Consider the following 13,157-nt stretch of genomic DNA (forward strand, 5'->3'; position numbering starts at 1 on the left):
CCACCCATTTTGTGCTGCTTTCCAGGGCACGTAATTAATGATTCCCGCTAATAAGGCCTCACGGGCACTTAGCTGCCCCCACAAAATCACTCCAGGTGGGGGCAGAGCCCCTTGTGGGGTTTGGGGGATGCCCCGATGAAGGTGCAGCTCCCCTCTCAGCCTGTCTCCAGCAGTAACCCTACGTGGACAAGCAAACCCAGGCCAACATTTCCCCCTTTTTTGACCCATTTTCAATTCAGAAGACACCCTGGGGGCAGCCACCCTACAGCAGAGCAAGGGCCCAGCGTAGCAGCAGCTCCCAGCTCCTCATCCTCACTGCCCTAAAGGACGGGCCTGGCCTGGGGGAGCTTTTCACAGGGGCCGAGAGCTTTCCACGAGGCCCCTACATCCCCCAAAAACCCCCGCAGACCTCAAGGCATCTCCTCCTTCAGCCTTTTTATTTTCCTTTATTTGCCCTATGTTGGTTTTTTTTTTTTTTTTTTTTTTTTTTATGCCCAGCTCGCTGTGGCGAGCGTCCTCCAGCCGCCAGCTTGCAGCGAGTCCCGGGGAGAAGGTGCCAACTTCACCATATGCCTGAGCAGTTCTTTTCAGACGTATACAAACTGGAACAATGCCTCGCCGCGAAATGCGCTTGTTGCTGCGGTTTTTGCCAACTGTGCTTTCGGATCTGCTCTTTTCGGCAGGTCCCGGGACGATTTTGTAGACGGTGCAGAAACCTTCTGGGGCCTGGCGGGCCCTCTGGAAGTCTCTCCGCAGGCCTGAGGACAACACAGGGCTGAGTGAAGACCCCATGCACTTACAAATAGGGCTCAGATCATGAAATTTGCCTCCAGGAACCTTCCTCAGGCCCTGCAGACCCTGTGGCAATATTTAAGGAAGGGCTGGGACCACGCTGGGGTTGTGTCGGGTGGCACAAGAGAGGCACCATGAGCCTGCTCCTTGCCAAGCGGGCGACACCGAGGTGTCCTCTCGTCTTCAGGCCGGCAAATAAATCAAGAGCCCATTGTTCACAGCAGCCTCGGTGGAAATATTTGTGTGTGTGTGTGCGTGCGTGTGCGCGCTGGCATCCAATTTGGCACTGGTTACTCAGCACACGTGGGCGGCCCGTCCCTTTCTCTCAGCTGGAGCCTCCTCCTCCTCACAGGGACCCGGGAGAAGGATGAAGAGGGAGCAGATGGTTTGGGGGTGCTCAGAAATACCGGCGCCAAGGGCTGTCTCATCACCAGCTAGAGCTTCATGGCGTGCTCAACACGCTCAAGACCAAAGAGGTCTCTCCGAGGACCCGGGGAGGGGGGGACACAAGGGGCGTGCTGATGGCTTCAGCTCTTGGTTGGAGTTTGGGAAGAAGTGGAGATCTTTGGAGGATGGTGGAGAGCACCCGGACATCTTCGGGTACAAGATCTGCCACAACCCTTTGGCTTCCCAAGTGGAAAAAGTCCCAAACTCCCCCAGAAGCATCCCCGCTGCCCTCATCCCCACAAAAAGCAGATTTCCCCTGCCCTCCACCCCACTTCGTGGCTCCCAGAATCTCATTTTCTCCAAAGCCACAGGCACGGAGCGAGGCTGGCTCCCCCACACCTCAGGCCGCTTCCCACACAGCGTCTTTCACCCAAACGAAGCAGCTCCTGGCTGAGCTCTGCCATCCATCATGCCAACCCGCAGGCAGAGCTGGTTTTTTTTTTTATTATTATTATTTCTTTTTTTTTTTTTTTTTTTTTTGGCAGCTTTCACCACCTTTTGGTCCACGTCCAGCAGGGAAGGAGCAGGGACCCTCGGTGTGAGGGACCCTCGGCTTCCTCGGGGAAAGGGCTCCTGCTGAAACGGGTGGGAGGCTGCCCTCGTTAAGCATAACGAAGGCTTGGGTATCGAGGGCTGCCTTCAGGCTGCCTACTCCATTTTTCAGTATTCAAAGGGGCAAGGATGGATGCAGAGTGGCTCCTCCTTGGGGCTGGGTTCCTCCCTGAGGAGGTATCACTGAGATACTAGGTTTCTGCAGCCCAAGTAGCCTGTAGACCCTGATACACATCAAAATAAATAACACAGGGTTTCTGTGGGCATCACTGTGGGGTAGTTTGGTGGAGATCCTTGGTGGCGAGCAGACACCCTCTGTTTCCTCCTGCAATTATGGCATCAGCCCACGTGAGCTGGACACAGACAAGCTGGAAAAAGGAGAGCTCTGCTCTCCTAACCTCACCCCAAACTCACCAGAGCAAGGTTTGGGTCCTTCAGCTAGGTGGGAACCTCTGGCTCTTTGCCACAGAAAGGTTTTTGGGGGAAATCACCATTTTTTTTTTAGCTATGCCCCTTTTGAAACGAGCTGATCCCTCCAGCCCCTCGCTGCCTGCTCACCCAGGGGGTGACCTTAGACACAAATTGCGTTAAGAAAGGACCTCGTGTGCTCAGGGCCAGAGTTTACAGGCAGCCCAGGCAACCGCCTTGGGCTCCTTCCAGTCCTCCAGGGACTGGAAACACTTTATTTTTCAGTGGAAACACCACCCCGAGGCTCGGCTGAAGCAGGGAGCATCCATCTCTGGTTTGGGGCCAGGTTTAGGTTCATCCCCGCTCAAATTCTGCTGTGACCAGGTGATTCTCCCAGGTTATTCGCAAATTTTAACATATCTGGGGCAAAGCAGGCAGGTCGTGCCTAGGTGGTGGCAGGCAGCTCCTCCGACATCTGCCTGCACAAAATTCATTGCAATTTGCTTTGTGGTGGAGAAATCAGCAAAAGAGCCTCAGCCCCACCAAGGGGCAATCCCGCATCCTGCCCGCGTGCCCATGGCTTGAAAGAAGCGGAGAAAAATGCGAGGAAGTTCAGGAAAATGCCCGAGAAACCTGGTTTAGGGCCAGAGATGGACGGAGCTGGGTCTGGCGTGTGCGAGAGGAGGGTGAGAGGGGAGCGGGTCGCAGGATGATTGCGCCGTGAGGACTTCTCTGGGGGTTCAGAGCCGGTCAGCACAGCTGGGAAAAGGCTCTGATGGGAAGATGTCTCTGCCTGCATTCCCAAAGTTCCCCCAGTTTTCAGCAGCGAGGGTGTTTCACCAGCTGGACGGCTTGTGATTGGATTCTCTCCCAGTCTTTAAAGCGAGCCCATCTGTGTTTTCAAGCACCAGCTCTAACCCCAGGAGCTGTGATCCGGGCAGACAAAAAAATATGTAATCTGTGAGCCCCACTGTGACGAGGCTCAGCCCAGAGGCACGTTAACGACCCCCCCGATAAAATAACGAACCCGGGCACCTTTCAGCAGCAAAACCCCAGGATGTTTTAGGATCCGAGCGTGGTGTAGCAACAGCTGAAGGTCAGAGGCCGTATAAATAGCGGGGAGGTTTTCTTGTGACATGGCCAGCCGCTGCTCTGGGTGTGCCATCTGGGGCAGGGGATCCCTGAGAGAAGAAAAAAAAGAAATCCTGGGCACTGCGGGGGGTGTGCGTGCAGGGGAGCCGTGGGTTTGGGACCTGGCTCCCAATTTCATCAGTTCTTGAGAAGGATCGGGTGGGATGGCAACCTTAGGAATGCAAAATGGTCTCCAACGGGGATTAAATCACCCCAAATGGATGGGTTTCACCCAGAAAAAGCGTCTCACCTCGGAAAAGGAAGATGAGACCTTCCTTTTCATTGCTGGAGGTGAGAGATGCCCTAACCCCAAGGCCGGGCCACCAGGAGCTTCAGCAGCACGGGCAGTGCCAGATATGCTCCGGGTGGGTTTTGCTTCTCCCCCTTCATTCCAAACTTCCTTATTTTTAGCAGTTGATCTGATTGGGGTCATTAAACCCCATGAAACATTAAAGCACGGAGAGGTGGCCTGGTGGAAACCCACAGGAGGGAGGAGACAGCACCGGGGCTTCTTCCCCTCCTCGAAGGACAGCCCCGTGCACGGCGTTATGGCCTCGGGGAGGAAAATCTTTACCCTCCTGCCATGCCTGCTGATCCGGTATTGGACTGTGCGAGGGGTCACACCTATTGATCACAGCGGGCTAAAAAAGAACCAGCCCATAAATAACCGCTGACATCCCCAGCTGCGCCAGAAACCCCGGGTGAACAAAGGGCTCTCGGGAAATCCGTCGGGATTTCTCCGTCCCTCTCCCTTGGAAAATGTTTGGGACGACTTGAGCTCAATCTGGGTGATGGGGGCTCCCTAAAAGCTTTTGCAGATGTTTTCTTGCAGGGTCGGGCTCTCTCTCAGTCCTTGATCCATCCCGTCCTGGCAGAGCCTCGTCGATATTCCCGGTGCTGGTCCTCTTGCTAACGCCTCAGCGGGTCTGAACCTGACCCTTGAATTCATGAAACTACATAATTTTGGTGAAAAGGACTGTAAAAAATAGCATGGACAACAGGCAAGGGACAGACAGACAGACATCAGGATCCCGTGGAAAGCTTCCCACCCTGCAGCCCCCTCCTCGGAGCATTTTCGGGTGCTCCAGCAGCAGAAAACACGTGAGAGGAGGAGACGGCCAGGCAGCGTGCCTCCCCCTGCCTCGTGCTCCCTCCCTCCCTCCCCCTCGTTCTTGTTTTTAAACGGTGGAAAGAGGAAAAAAAAAATAAAAAAATAATAAAGCGTTCCCCACATAATGATGATTCGGCCAGCAGGTCAAGTCAAGCATGAGAGATTTCATTTTCGAGCTGGGGTCAGGCGGCAAATTGCTGTAATGCTGCCGGCACCGGGATCGCCGCGTGGAGAGCTCCTTGCAAATGAGGTCCCCCGGCATCGCCCGGCTGCTCAGACCTGCAGGGGTGATGCTTTAGGGTTTTTTTGGGGGGGTTGGAGGGGCTGGCTGCAAGTTTTGGGAGAGGAACCATGCCTGGAAGTCATGGGTTGGGGGCATTTCCATGGATCCCGTGGGTTCCAGAAGCACCGGAGTGTGGAAACACCGGGGTGAGGGATGCTCTGAGGTGGGTGATCCCATGTTCCAAGGGTTTGGGGCAATATTTGTGCTGGAAATAGGAATTATTTCTGCTGCCAGAGGCTCTGAGATGTGTTACGGGTGCCGAGCAAGCTCCAGGAGACGCCCAGGCCCTGCTGTGAACTCGAGGGAGAAATCCATCCCGCTGCAGAGGGAGATGGAGAGTCAGCCAGGGAGGGGAAGGTTTATTTAGAGAAACAACCGTGGGCTGCCTGCCCACACCAGGCTTTTCGCTGATGAGCTGCACGTGCCACGGCTGGGGGCGGCGAGGGGGAAGGGGTCCGCTCTCAGCAGCCGTGCAGCAGCTCCTCCGGGGCCCCAGGAGAAGGGGGATTGATCCAGCAGGACCCCACTCTCAGCATCACCTCGGCTGACCTTGGCCAGAGGGGGCAACCCAACCTGGAAAATGTTTTCCCTGACTTGCTGCGGGGTCTTCTGCAATGGGATTCACCAGCTGGGATGGAGGGAGGGACGCCAGGAGGGACACACGGTGGCCAGGAGGGGTTCCCCACCTCGTTACCGTGATGGGAATGGGTTTTCCATCCTCTCCCCGTGCCCTGCAGCTTGTTCCTTGTCAAGGTTCCTGGCCCCGCAACCCCCAAACCCATTAATCCCATTAATTAAACGTCAGGAGGTGTGAGAGCCCCACAATCAGAAGGATTCACGGAGAGCTCCAGTACGGTGTGAGGTGGGGAGAGGGGAAGACGTGGCAGGGAAATTCGCTGTGCCCGGCCCCATGCTGCAATTCCCACCTCAATAGGGCACAAAAACCCAACATATATTGGGATGTTTCCCAAACGAAGAAGAAAAATGGATGTCAGAGATCACAGCCACCTTCCCCATCCATCTCAGCGCTCCAAGCATCTCTCAGCGATCCCAGCATCACCCCGAGGATGGGAAAAACCAGGACCCTATTTCTCGTGGGCAGCGATGGGGACCGGGTGCTCGGCCCCTCCTGGCCTCGAGGAAGGTGCTCGGCACATTTTGGCTGCCCGGGAGGCGCCGAAACGTGGCTTTTCTGGGGGGATCTCATTATGCGATGAGCCCAAAGTCTGGATTAAAATAGATCAAATGGGCACTAAATCCTAAATAAGCCCCGGAGCTCGGTGGCAGCCATATGCTTCCTAGCGACAAGCTCCAAAAACTCTCTCCTTGCCACGAGCTGACGCCGCACGCGGGGTTTTCTCCTCCCCAAAATCTTCCTGCTCTTCCTCCCAGCCTGGCCTGGGGCTCCTGGGTAGGGTTGGCGAGGGCACGCAGCGCGTCTGGGTGATGATAACAAGAAAACGGGTGGGCACTAACACCAAAATCCCAACAGATTCGGTGCCAATCGTTAAAGGAACGCTGCTGGTAATAATTAAAGGGAGAAGGAAAGGAGAAAGAAAGGAGCCACCGGGTGGTTTTGCCCTAAAAACGTTCCTCCAGATGGCAAAGGTCTGGCAGAAAGCTGCGTATCCTAATGCACCGACCCCAAAGATGTGTTGGCACGGCGAGGTGTGACAATGACACCAGAAATACGGGGTGCTGGGGGCTCGCCGTGGCTGCTTGAGGGGCAAGGAGAGCGGCGGAGGAAAGGGGAGGTGGGAGGAAGTCTGCCCGTAACGATCCTAATTGCGTTATTAATGGGAATTTGCGGTAATTGGATAATTCAAATGCTACATGCTGGCCTCGTTGCGGCGAGGCTGGAGAAAATGACTTGCTTTATCTCGATGTGACTGCTAACGAGGCGCACACCGAGCCCCGTGTGTGGGGTCTGCCCCCTCTGCCTGCTGCCCCCCTCCTGCTGGGGAGGGTTGGGGGATGTATTCGGGCCCCGTTGGCCAAGGGGTCCTTGGGGTGCCACAGCCTGGAGCCGGGCACCCAAACCTCTCCGTTTGTGGACACCTCCCCAAAATGCCCCAGCTCCCTCTTTTTTTTTTTAGCAGAAGGTCGTGCACGGGATGGGCAAATCCCTTTTCCCTTTTGGGCAAGACCCCATGACTTCACAGCTGCTCTCCCAATCCTTTTAGAGGGAAAACAAGGAAACGACCCCCCCAGGATGGGACCGGCTAACCCCCAGGCTTAATTTCGGCCACCAAAATCTTTCCTTCCCCCCCCTCCTCCATGCCTTTCCCTTCGCTCGCCGGGAAAGGTCTGGATTTCGGGGGCAGTGGGGGAAGGGACGCTCTCCGCGCCGCTTCTCCTGCCTCCGGTCCTGTCTGCTTGTGGCCGATCCCTTCGCCGAGCAGGGATGATGCTGATGTGGAGAGACACTTGACCGTGCCGCGCGGGGAGAGGGCAGCCCCCCTTCCTGAGGCTGGCATCGCCCTTGGGGGCTGCTCCCACAGTGAGGCCGTGGTGGGCACCCCGCTGCCCGCACCCAGCCCTCCGGTGTGGGGTGAGGCTGCCCAGAGGGGTCCCCGAGGCGTTGGGAGCGATGGAGGAGGAGGGTGGCAGGGTGAGGAAGGTAATTTCGGGTGCCTGCTGGTGAAGATCGACCCTGGGATGGGGGTTGTAGGTTTGGGTGGTGGGTTGGGGGAGACGTAGCCAGCAGCTGAGGGGGAAAGGTGACCCAGCTGGCACCCCCAGGCTCTTCTTCTTCGTCCTCAGCCTCCATTTCTCCATCTCTCCAGCTCCGTCCTCCCTTTCTCCATGCCCAGCCTCTCCTTTGTCCTCCCCAGCCTCCAGTTCTCTACCCCCAGCCTCTCCTTCTCCATCCCCAGACTTCCCTTCTCAATCCTGGCCTCTTCTTCTCCATTCCCAGCCTCCCCTTTATCATCCCCAGCCTCCAATTCTCCATCCCCAGCCCCATTTCTCCATCCCCAGCCCCCATTTCTCCATCCCCAGCCCCCATTTCTCCATCCCCATCCTCAATTCGTCCACCCCCCGCCTCCCATTCTGCTCAGCTCCCTACAACCCGGCCCTACAGGACCCCGAGCTCCATGCTGTGTGGCTCTGAACCCTCCACCTCAAAACCTGGAGCCAGGAGGAGAAAGAGGGCAGCCTCCAGATATCCTCCCTGAACCCAAATTCGGGGCAGGGCCTGAAAGCACCGGCTGCAGAAGCCAGACCTGATTTCTCACCCCTTTATCGAGAAGACACGGGGCAAGGGACGTGACCTAGTTTCCGACGGCAGCACTTCACATTTCCCCTGCTTCCTCTCCCTTCTGCTCCTCTGCCAAGCAACCCTGCTGCCTTCCTGGGGCTTGTGGGCATGGGACGGAGGGGAAAATGTTACGGGATGGGGAAAATGTCATGGGATGGAGGGGAAAATGTCATGGGATGGAGGGGAAAATGTTACGGCCAGCCCCGTCAGTGCCCAGAGGTGCTGCTGATTCATCCAGGGAAGCGTCTGTTTCCTACTCGCCGCCCCCATCGGCTGCAGTGGGATGGAGGGACACAATTTGGGATAGGTGTTGGGGGAAGGAGCACTTCATCCCCTGTCCCAAAATCCTGGGTCTCCTTGTCGCAAGGTGCTGCTGACGGGAAGTACCAAAGGTGTCAGGGAATCGTCCAGCCCAGGGCTGGATGGACAAAGGGGCGTGAATAGGGTTAGAGAGGGTGTGAAGAGGGTTAGAGGGGATGTAAATAGGGTTAGGGAGGGTGTAAATAGGGTTAGGGAGGGTGTAAATAGGGTTAGGGAGGACGTAAATGTGTGTTCTGGGGAAGGGGAGATGCAGGGTTCAGCTCAGCTGGGGTGAGGCAATACGTGGCACCACCACGAGCCTCTCCTGGGGATCCTGAGGGCTCCACCTGGGTTTTCCCTCAAGAATTTGGGTGCTCACATCGCCCACAAGCCCTATGGGGTCGCCTCGAGACCGTGCTGGGAGTGCCAGGGGCCAGCTCTCCATGGGACGCTTGGCGTCCTTGTTGGCGTAATGGTGTGGATGTAATTTGATTATCCCTTCCTAGGTGTTTAGCATCACAAAGGGAAAAAGCTGCCTCCGAGCTGAGGCACTGCTGTGAGACCAGTCTTGGGGGAAAAAGGGTCGGAACTGGGGCTGGGGAGGCTGCAGTGAGGTTTGCAGCACCAAAATATCCCATGTCAGCTCCTGGCTGTGCCCCTATGAGGAGTAAAAGAGACTTTTAAGCCCTTTTGGGGTTTTGCGTGCTGGTGTCTGTGAGGATGAGCAAGACCTTGGGCAACCCTTTAAGAGGCCACCTGGCCAGCTCTTGTGCAGCAGATCCCAAATCAGAACTGCTGCATGTGGGGGAAGCCAGAAAAATGTTGAACCTGGGACTAGCAAGAGGGGAAAAAAAATCCTTTCTGTGTTGGAACGGGTGGGAGCGCTTGTGGGGTGGGATGGTGGGAATGGGGATGGGGTTATGGGCATGGAAATGGGGTGCTGGGTGTGGAAATGGGGTTTATGGGCATGGAGATGGGGTTATGGGCATGGAAATAGGGTGCCAGACCATCCAAGTCCTCCCAAGCTGCTGGGAGGAGGAGGAGGCTTCTTGGAGGCGGCTCGGCGAGGCTCTCAGGACTAAGCTGGGGGTTTAGCGCGGGGATAAGCAGCTTTAGGAGCAGCAAACGGGGGAATCACACTCACAAAAGTCAGCAAAGGGAAAGCAAACAGTGTCACGGGTTACGTAAGGGATCAGCCAGCCGGCGACGTGTCCCAGGGTAAGGCACGGGCGGCTTTTGGCTCGCCCTCACCAGGTCTCGTTAAGGAGCTGGAGGAAGATGAAGGGGAAGGTGAGGAAGGCTGGAAGATACGTGACGGGTCCTGATGGAGGAGGACGGAGTGGGGTTTGAAGGGGGCTGCAGAATTAGGGGTGGGTAAGGGAAAGCTCTTCGGTGGCCCCTGCATCCGGACACCCAGAGCCACAAAGCAGGGCAGGGGCAGGGAGGAAAAAAAAGCTGCTCCTCATCACGTCTACAGTTAAAGCAGGGAACTGTTGCTGCAGGATACTGCAAATGGTTTACATGGATCCCAAAACTTCAGGAGGACACAGCTGCTCCCAGAGGCGCTGTGCTGGAAGGGCCATTAGCTGGTGGTCCCTAGGATGGTCCTGTAGGATGAACAGGCCACCGGTCTCCCTTAATTCATCCACAGGACACACCGCCTCACCTATCTAGCTGCTGAATTTTGATTTGAAACCTTTTTTTTTGGATAAAATTCTCTCCTCCCAGGTGAGAGCCCCTGGATCTGCAGCAGGAGGGGGCTCAGGAACATCCCAGAGACCATCCCCAGGGCTCGGGGCAGCACCAGCACCGTTTTCTGTAGGGCTGGAGCCAGGCAGCAGGACACAGCCTGAGCCAGCAGCAAATTTCACCAGCAGCAGCCAGCACAGCGTGTGCTGCAGCCCGTCTCACCGAGATCCACTCCAGGACATCCCGACCTGCCCTCTGTGCTCACTGCTTTTTTTTTTTTTTTTTTTTTTTTTTTCCCTCTGTTTCTATTGAAAAGATTAATTTCCCCATCTGGAAAAGTTTGTGCAAGCCGTGTTGCATCATGGCGCTGGTGGGTTTGGCCAGCAAGCATCCGGATTAAATCGGGATCGCTGCCCTGGAAACAGGAGAGGGGTGAGGAGAGATCGGCCTGGAAATCCAGGGCAGCACCTCCGACCCCCTCGGGCTGGGCATCCCCATGGGCTCTGAGATCCCTCCCTCTCGTTAAAGTGGTTAATTATAAATGAATAAGGGCTGAGAGATGGGGGTTTTGTTGCCTTCAGGTTTGGGGGTCTCGCTTCCTACAGATCCCACACCTGCAGGAGGGCTGGCATGAGGGAACCCAGCACACAGGGGTAGGGGGATTTATGGCCACGTGTGGTCACTGCAGAGCCCTGGGGGCAGAAAACCAGTGTGGTGTGGCATTTTATCCCTTAATTCCCCCTTTGGTGTGTGCTGGAAAATGTGCAGAAACGGCTTTGGTGGCGAGCGAGGGGGCTTTTCCACAAGAAAAAAAATAATTCTTCGGGATGAGGCGCTTGCTTGCTGCGTGAAGTTTCGGCTTTTCGTTAAAGCAAGGCTGACAAAAAAATAAAAAATGCTTTTAGATGAGGTTGTGAAGAAGGTTTCCACTTCCCCAGCTTCTCCTCCTGCTGCTGCTGGAGGAGGGGACGCCTTGTTCCCCCCAGTACCTGCTGCAGGGGGCTCACCTGGCCATGCCCAGGGGGCCAGGAGGAGGCATTTGAGGCCTTTCCTCAAGGGAAAGAGCAGGAAATAGGGTCATCAAATCCTATAAAAGCCAAGGAAAAGGCCCCAAAGTGATGGTGCTGGGTGAGCAGGGCTGGGTGTTTTCTCCTGAGGGTGTTGGGCATGGGGCAGAGAAGGCCTCGGGGAGGCCTCACAGCGCCCGACAGGGCCTGAAGGGGCTGCAGGAGAGCTGGGGAGGGGCTCTGTGTAGTGATAGGGCAAGGGGAATGGTTTTAAACTGAAAAAAGGCAGATTTAGGTTAGGCATTAGGGAGAAATTTGTCACTGTGAGGGTGTGAGGCCCTGCCCAGGCCGCCCCGAGGAGCTGTGGCTGCCCCGGCCCCTCCGCCTCGCCTCCCCTGCTGTGGGCATCTCAGGAGGAGGTTTCCCAGAAAACAAAACAAAACAAAACAAAACAATTTAGATTGAAAGCCACAACTGTTGTCCTAAAAGAAACGCGAGGCTACGAGGCTTTGCCCGACAGCATCGCCCAGTTCGAAACCTAAAGTTCAAAACAAAGTTTTAAAGCTTAAAGGAAGTTTTAGCATTTTCAAACCTAAAGCTTAGAATGAAACAAAAATATTTTGATATTTTGGGGGCAAAGGGATGGATAATCTTTTTATTCTCATCCATTTTATTTTATTTTATTATCTATTATCCTACAAAAGCTCTTGCTTTCTCCCAAGCCCTCCCTCCATCCCTTTCGGCCTCCCTCATGGTCTCATCTTTCTCGTGTCCGAAATCGGTGCCTGGGCTTGGGAAGAAGGTTTGAGGAGCTCAGGGAGGTGGTGAAGCCCTCTTCCTGGGGTCTGCCAGGGATGGAGCTCGTTGTCCTTGCTGGAGATGGGCTCTGGGCTTTCAGGAACAGGCCCTTGTTGTGGGAAGCAGCTGAGCTCCTCACGCAGCTCCTCGGAGTTTACAAACTAAGCTCAGCCCCCAAGTCATTCCTGACGCTGTTTTGGACAGAATCATGGAATATTACTTATTACTTTGCCTTGCATAAGCAACCTTCTAGCCCAGGACACCAAATATTGCCGGTGCTTTCTGCTCGCTTTGTATCCCAGCTTTGTGCTTTCCCCAGATGTCTCGGTTTGCTGGGGAGCAGCGGTTCTCCGGGGTGGCTGCAGATGTGAACGGGCTCAGTGCGAGTCCTTTCTGCTGGTCACGCAAATAATAATAGGGAAAATGAGGGAAGGGGATAAAAACCAAAGCCATGAAGCACCTCTGGGGAAGGGGTGAATGAGCCAGGAGACCGGGGGCACTACAGGGCCGTGAAGACTTCAGGCTTCAGATCCTGGCTCCTCCATCCCGAAGGCAGAGGCTGCCTCGGTGTTTTGCACTGGGTCAATTTCTTTTCTTCCAAAGAAAAAGCAGCCGTAATCCCTCCAGGGAAGGGACCTGCAGTGTCACAGGAGCCAGCTGACAGACATCTGAAGGTCCTCACGGCCCCCAAGGTGGTTTCTCTTTCTCTGCAGAGCCCCAGCTCTCCATCAGGAGAAGGATGCAGCAGCTGCGAACACCACCGAGGAGAGCGGGTTGAAGATGTGGGCTTACCCCCACCACCCAGAGGACTTTAAAAAAAAAAAAAGTATTTTTTTTGGAAAAAAAAATAAATTGAAAAGGACTTTTGAGCACAGACAGGGGGCCTGACAGGGCTTGCCAATGGCCAAGGTCAGGGCAGCATCGAACACCTTTAAGCAGGGGGATGTGATGCCCGTGGCCGTGCTGAGTCACCATCACTGCCAAAAAAAAAGGGTCCCCGGGAGGTGCGGTGTCCCCTCTGTCCCCTTTCTGGGCTGATTTTACACCGAAGCAGATGAGAAAGGCTTTTAGCATCCTCGCTGCTGGCTCGGCGTCAGCAAAGGCAGCAGCTCCTCCTGCAGTCATTTCAGCAGCGCTCACCCCATGCTCACAGCCTTCCTCCCACCTCCACGGGGATTTGCAGGGCTGCACAACTTGGGGATGCAGATTTTTAGGGAGAAGCAGCTCAACAGGCTGCTACGCTGTGGGTGCCCCAAGGTTGGGTTGTGGCTGTCCGAGCCCTGCTGTGTCCGTCCTCTGCTCCCACAGGGGGTGGCCGTGCCTCTGGCTGCCACCACCGCTTTGTTCCTTTGCCCCCAAATGTTCCTAAATTCCCCCGGT

The sequence above is a fragment of the Aythya fuligula genome, chromosome 4, assembly GCF_009819795.1.
Source record: "Aythya fuligula isolate bAytFul2 chromosome 4, bAytFul2.pri, whole genome shotgun sequence".
Classification (NCBI taxonomy): Eukaryota; Metazoa; Chordata; class Aves; order Anseriformes; family Anatidae; genus Aythya; species Aythya fuligula.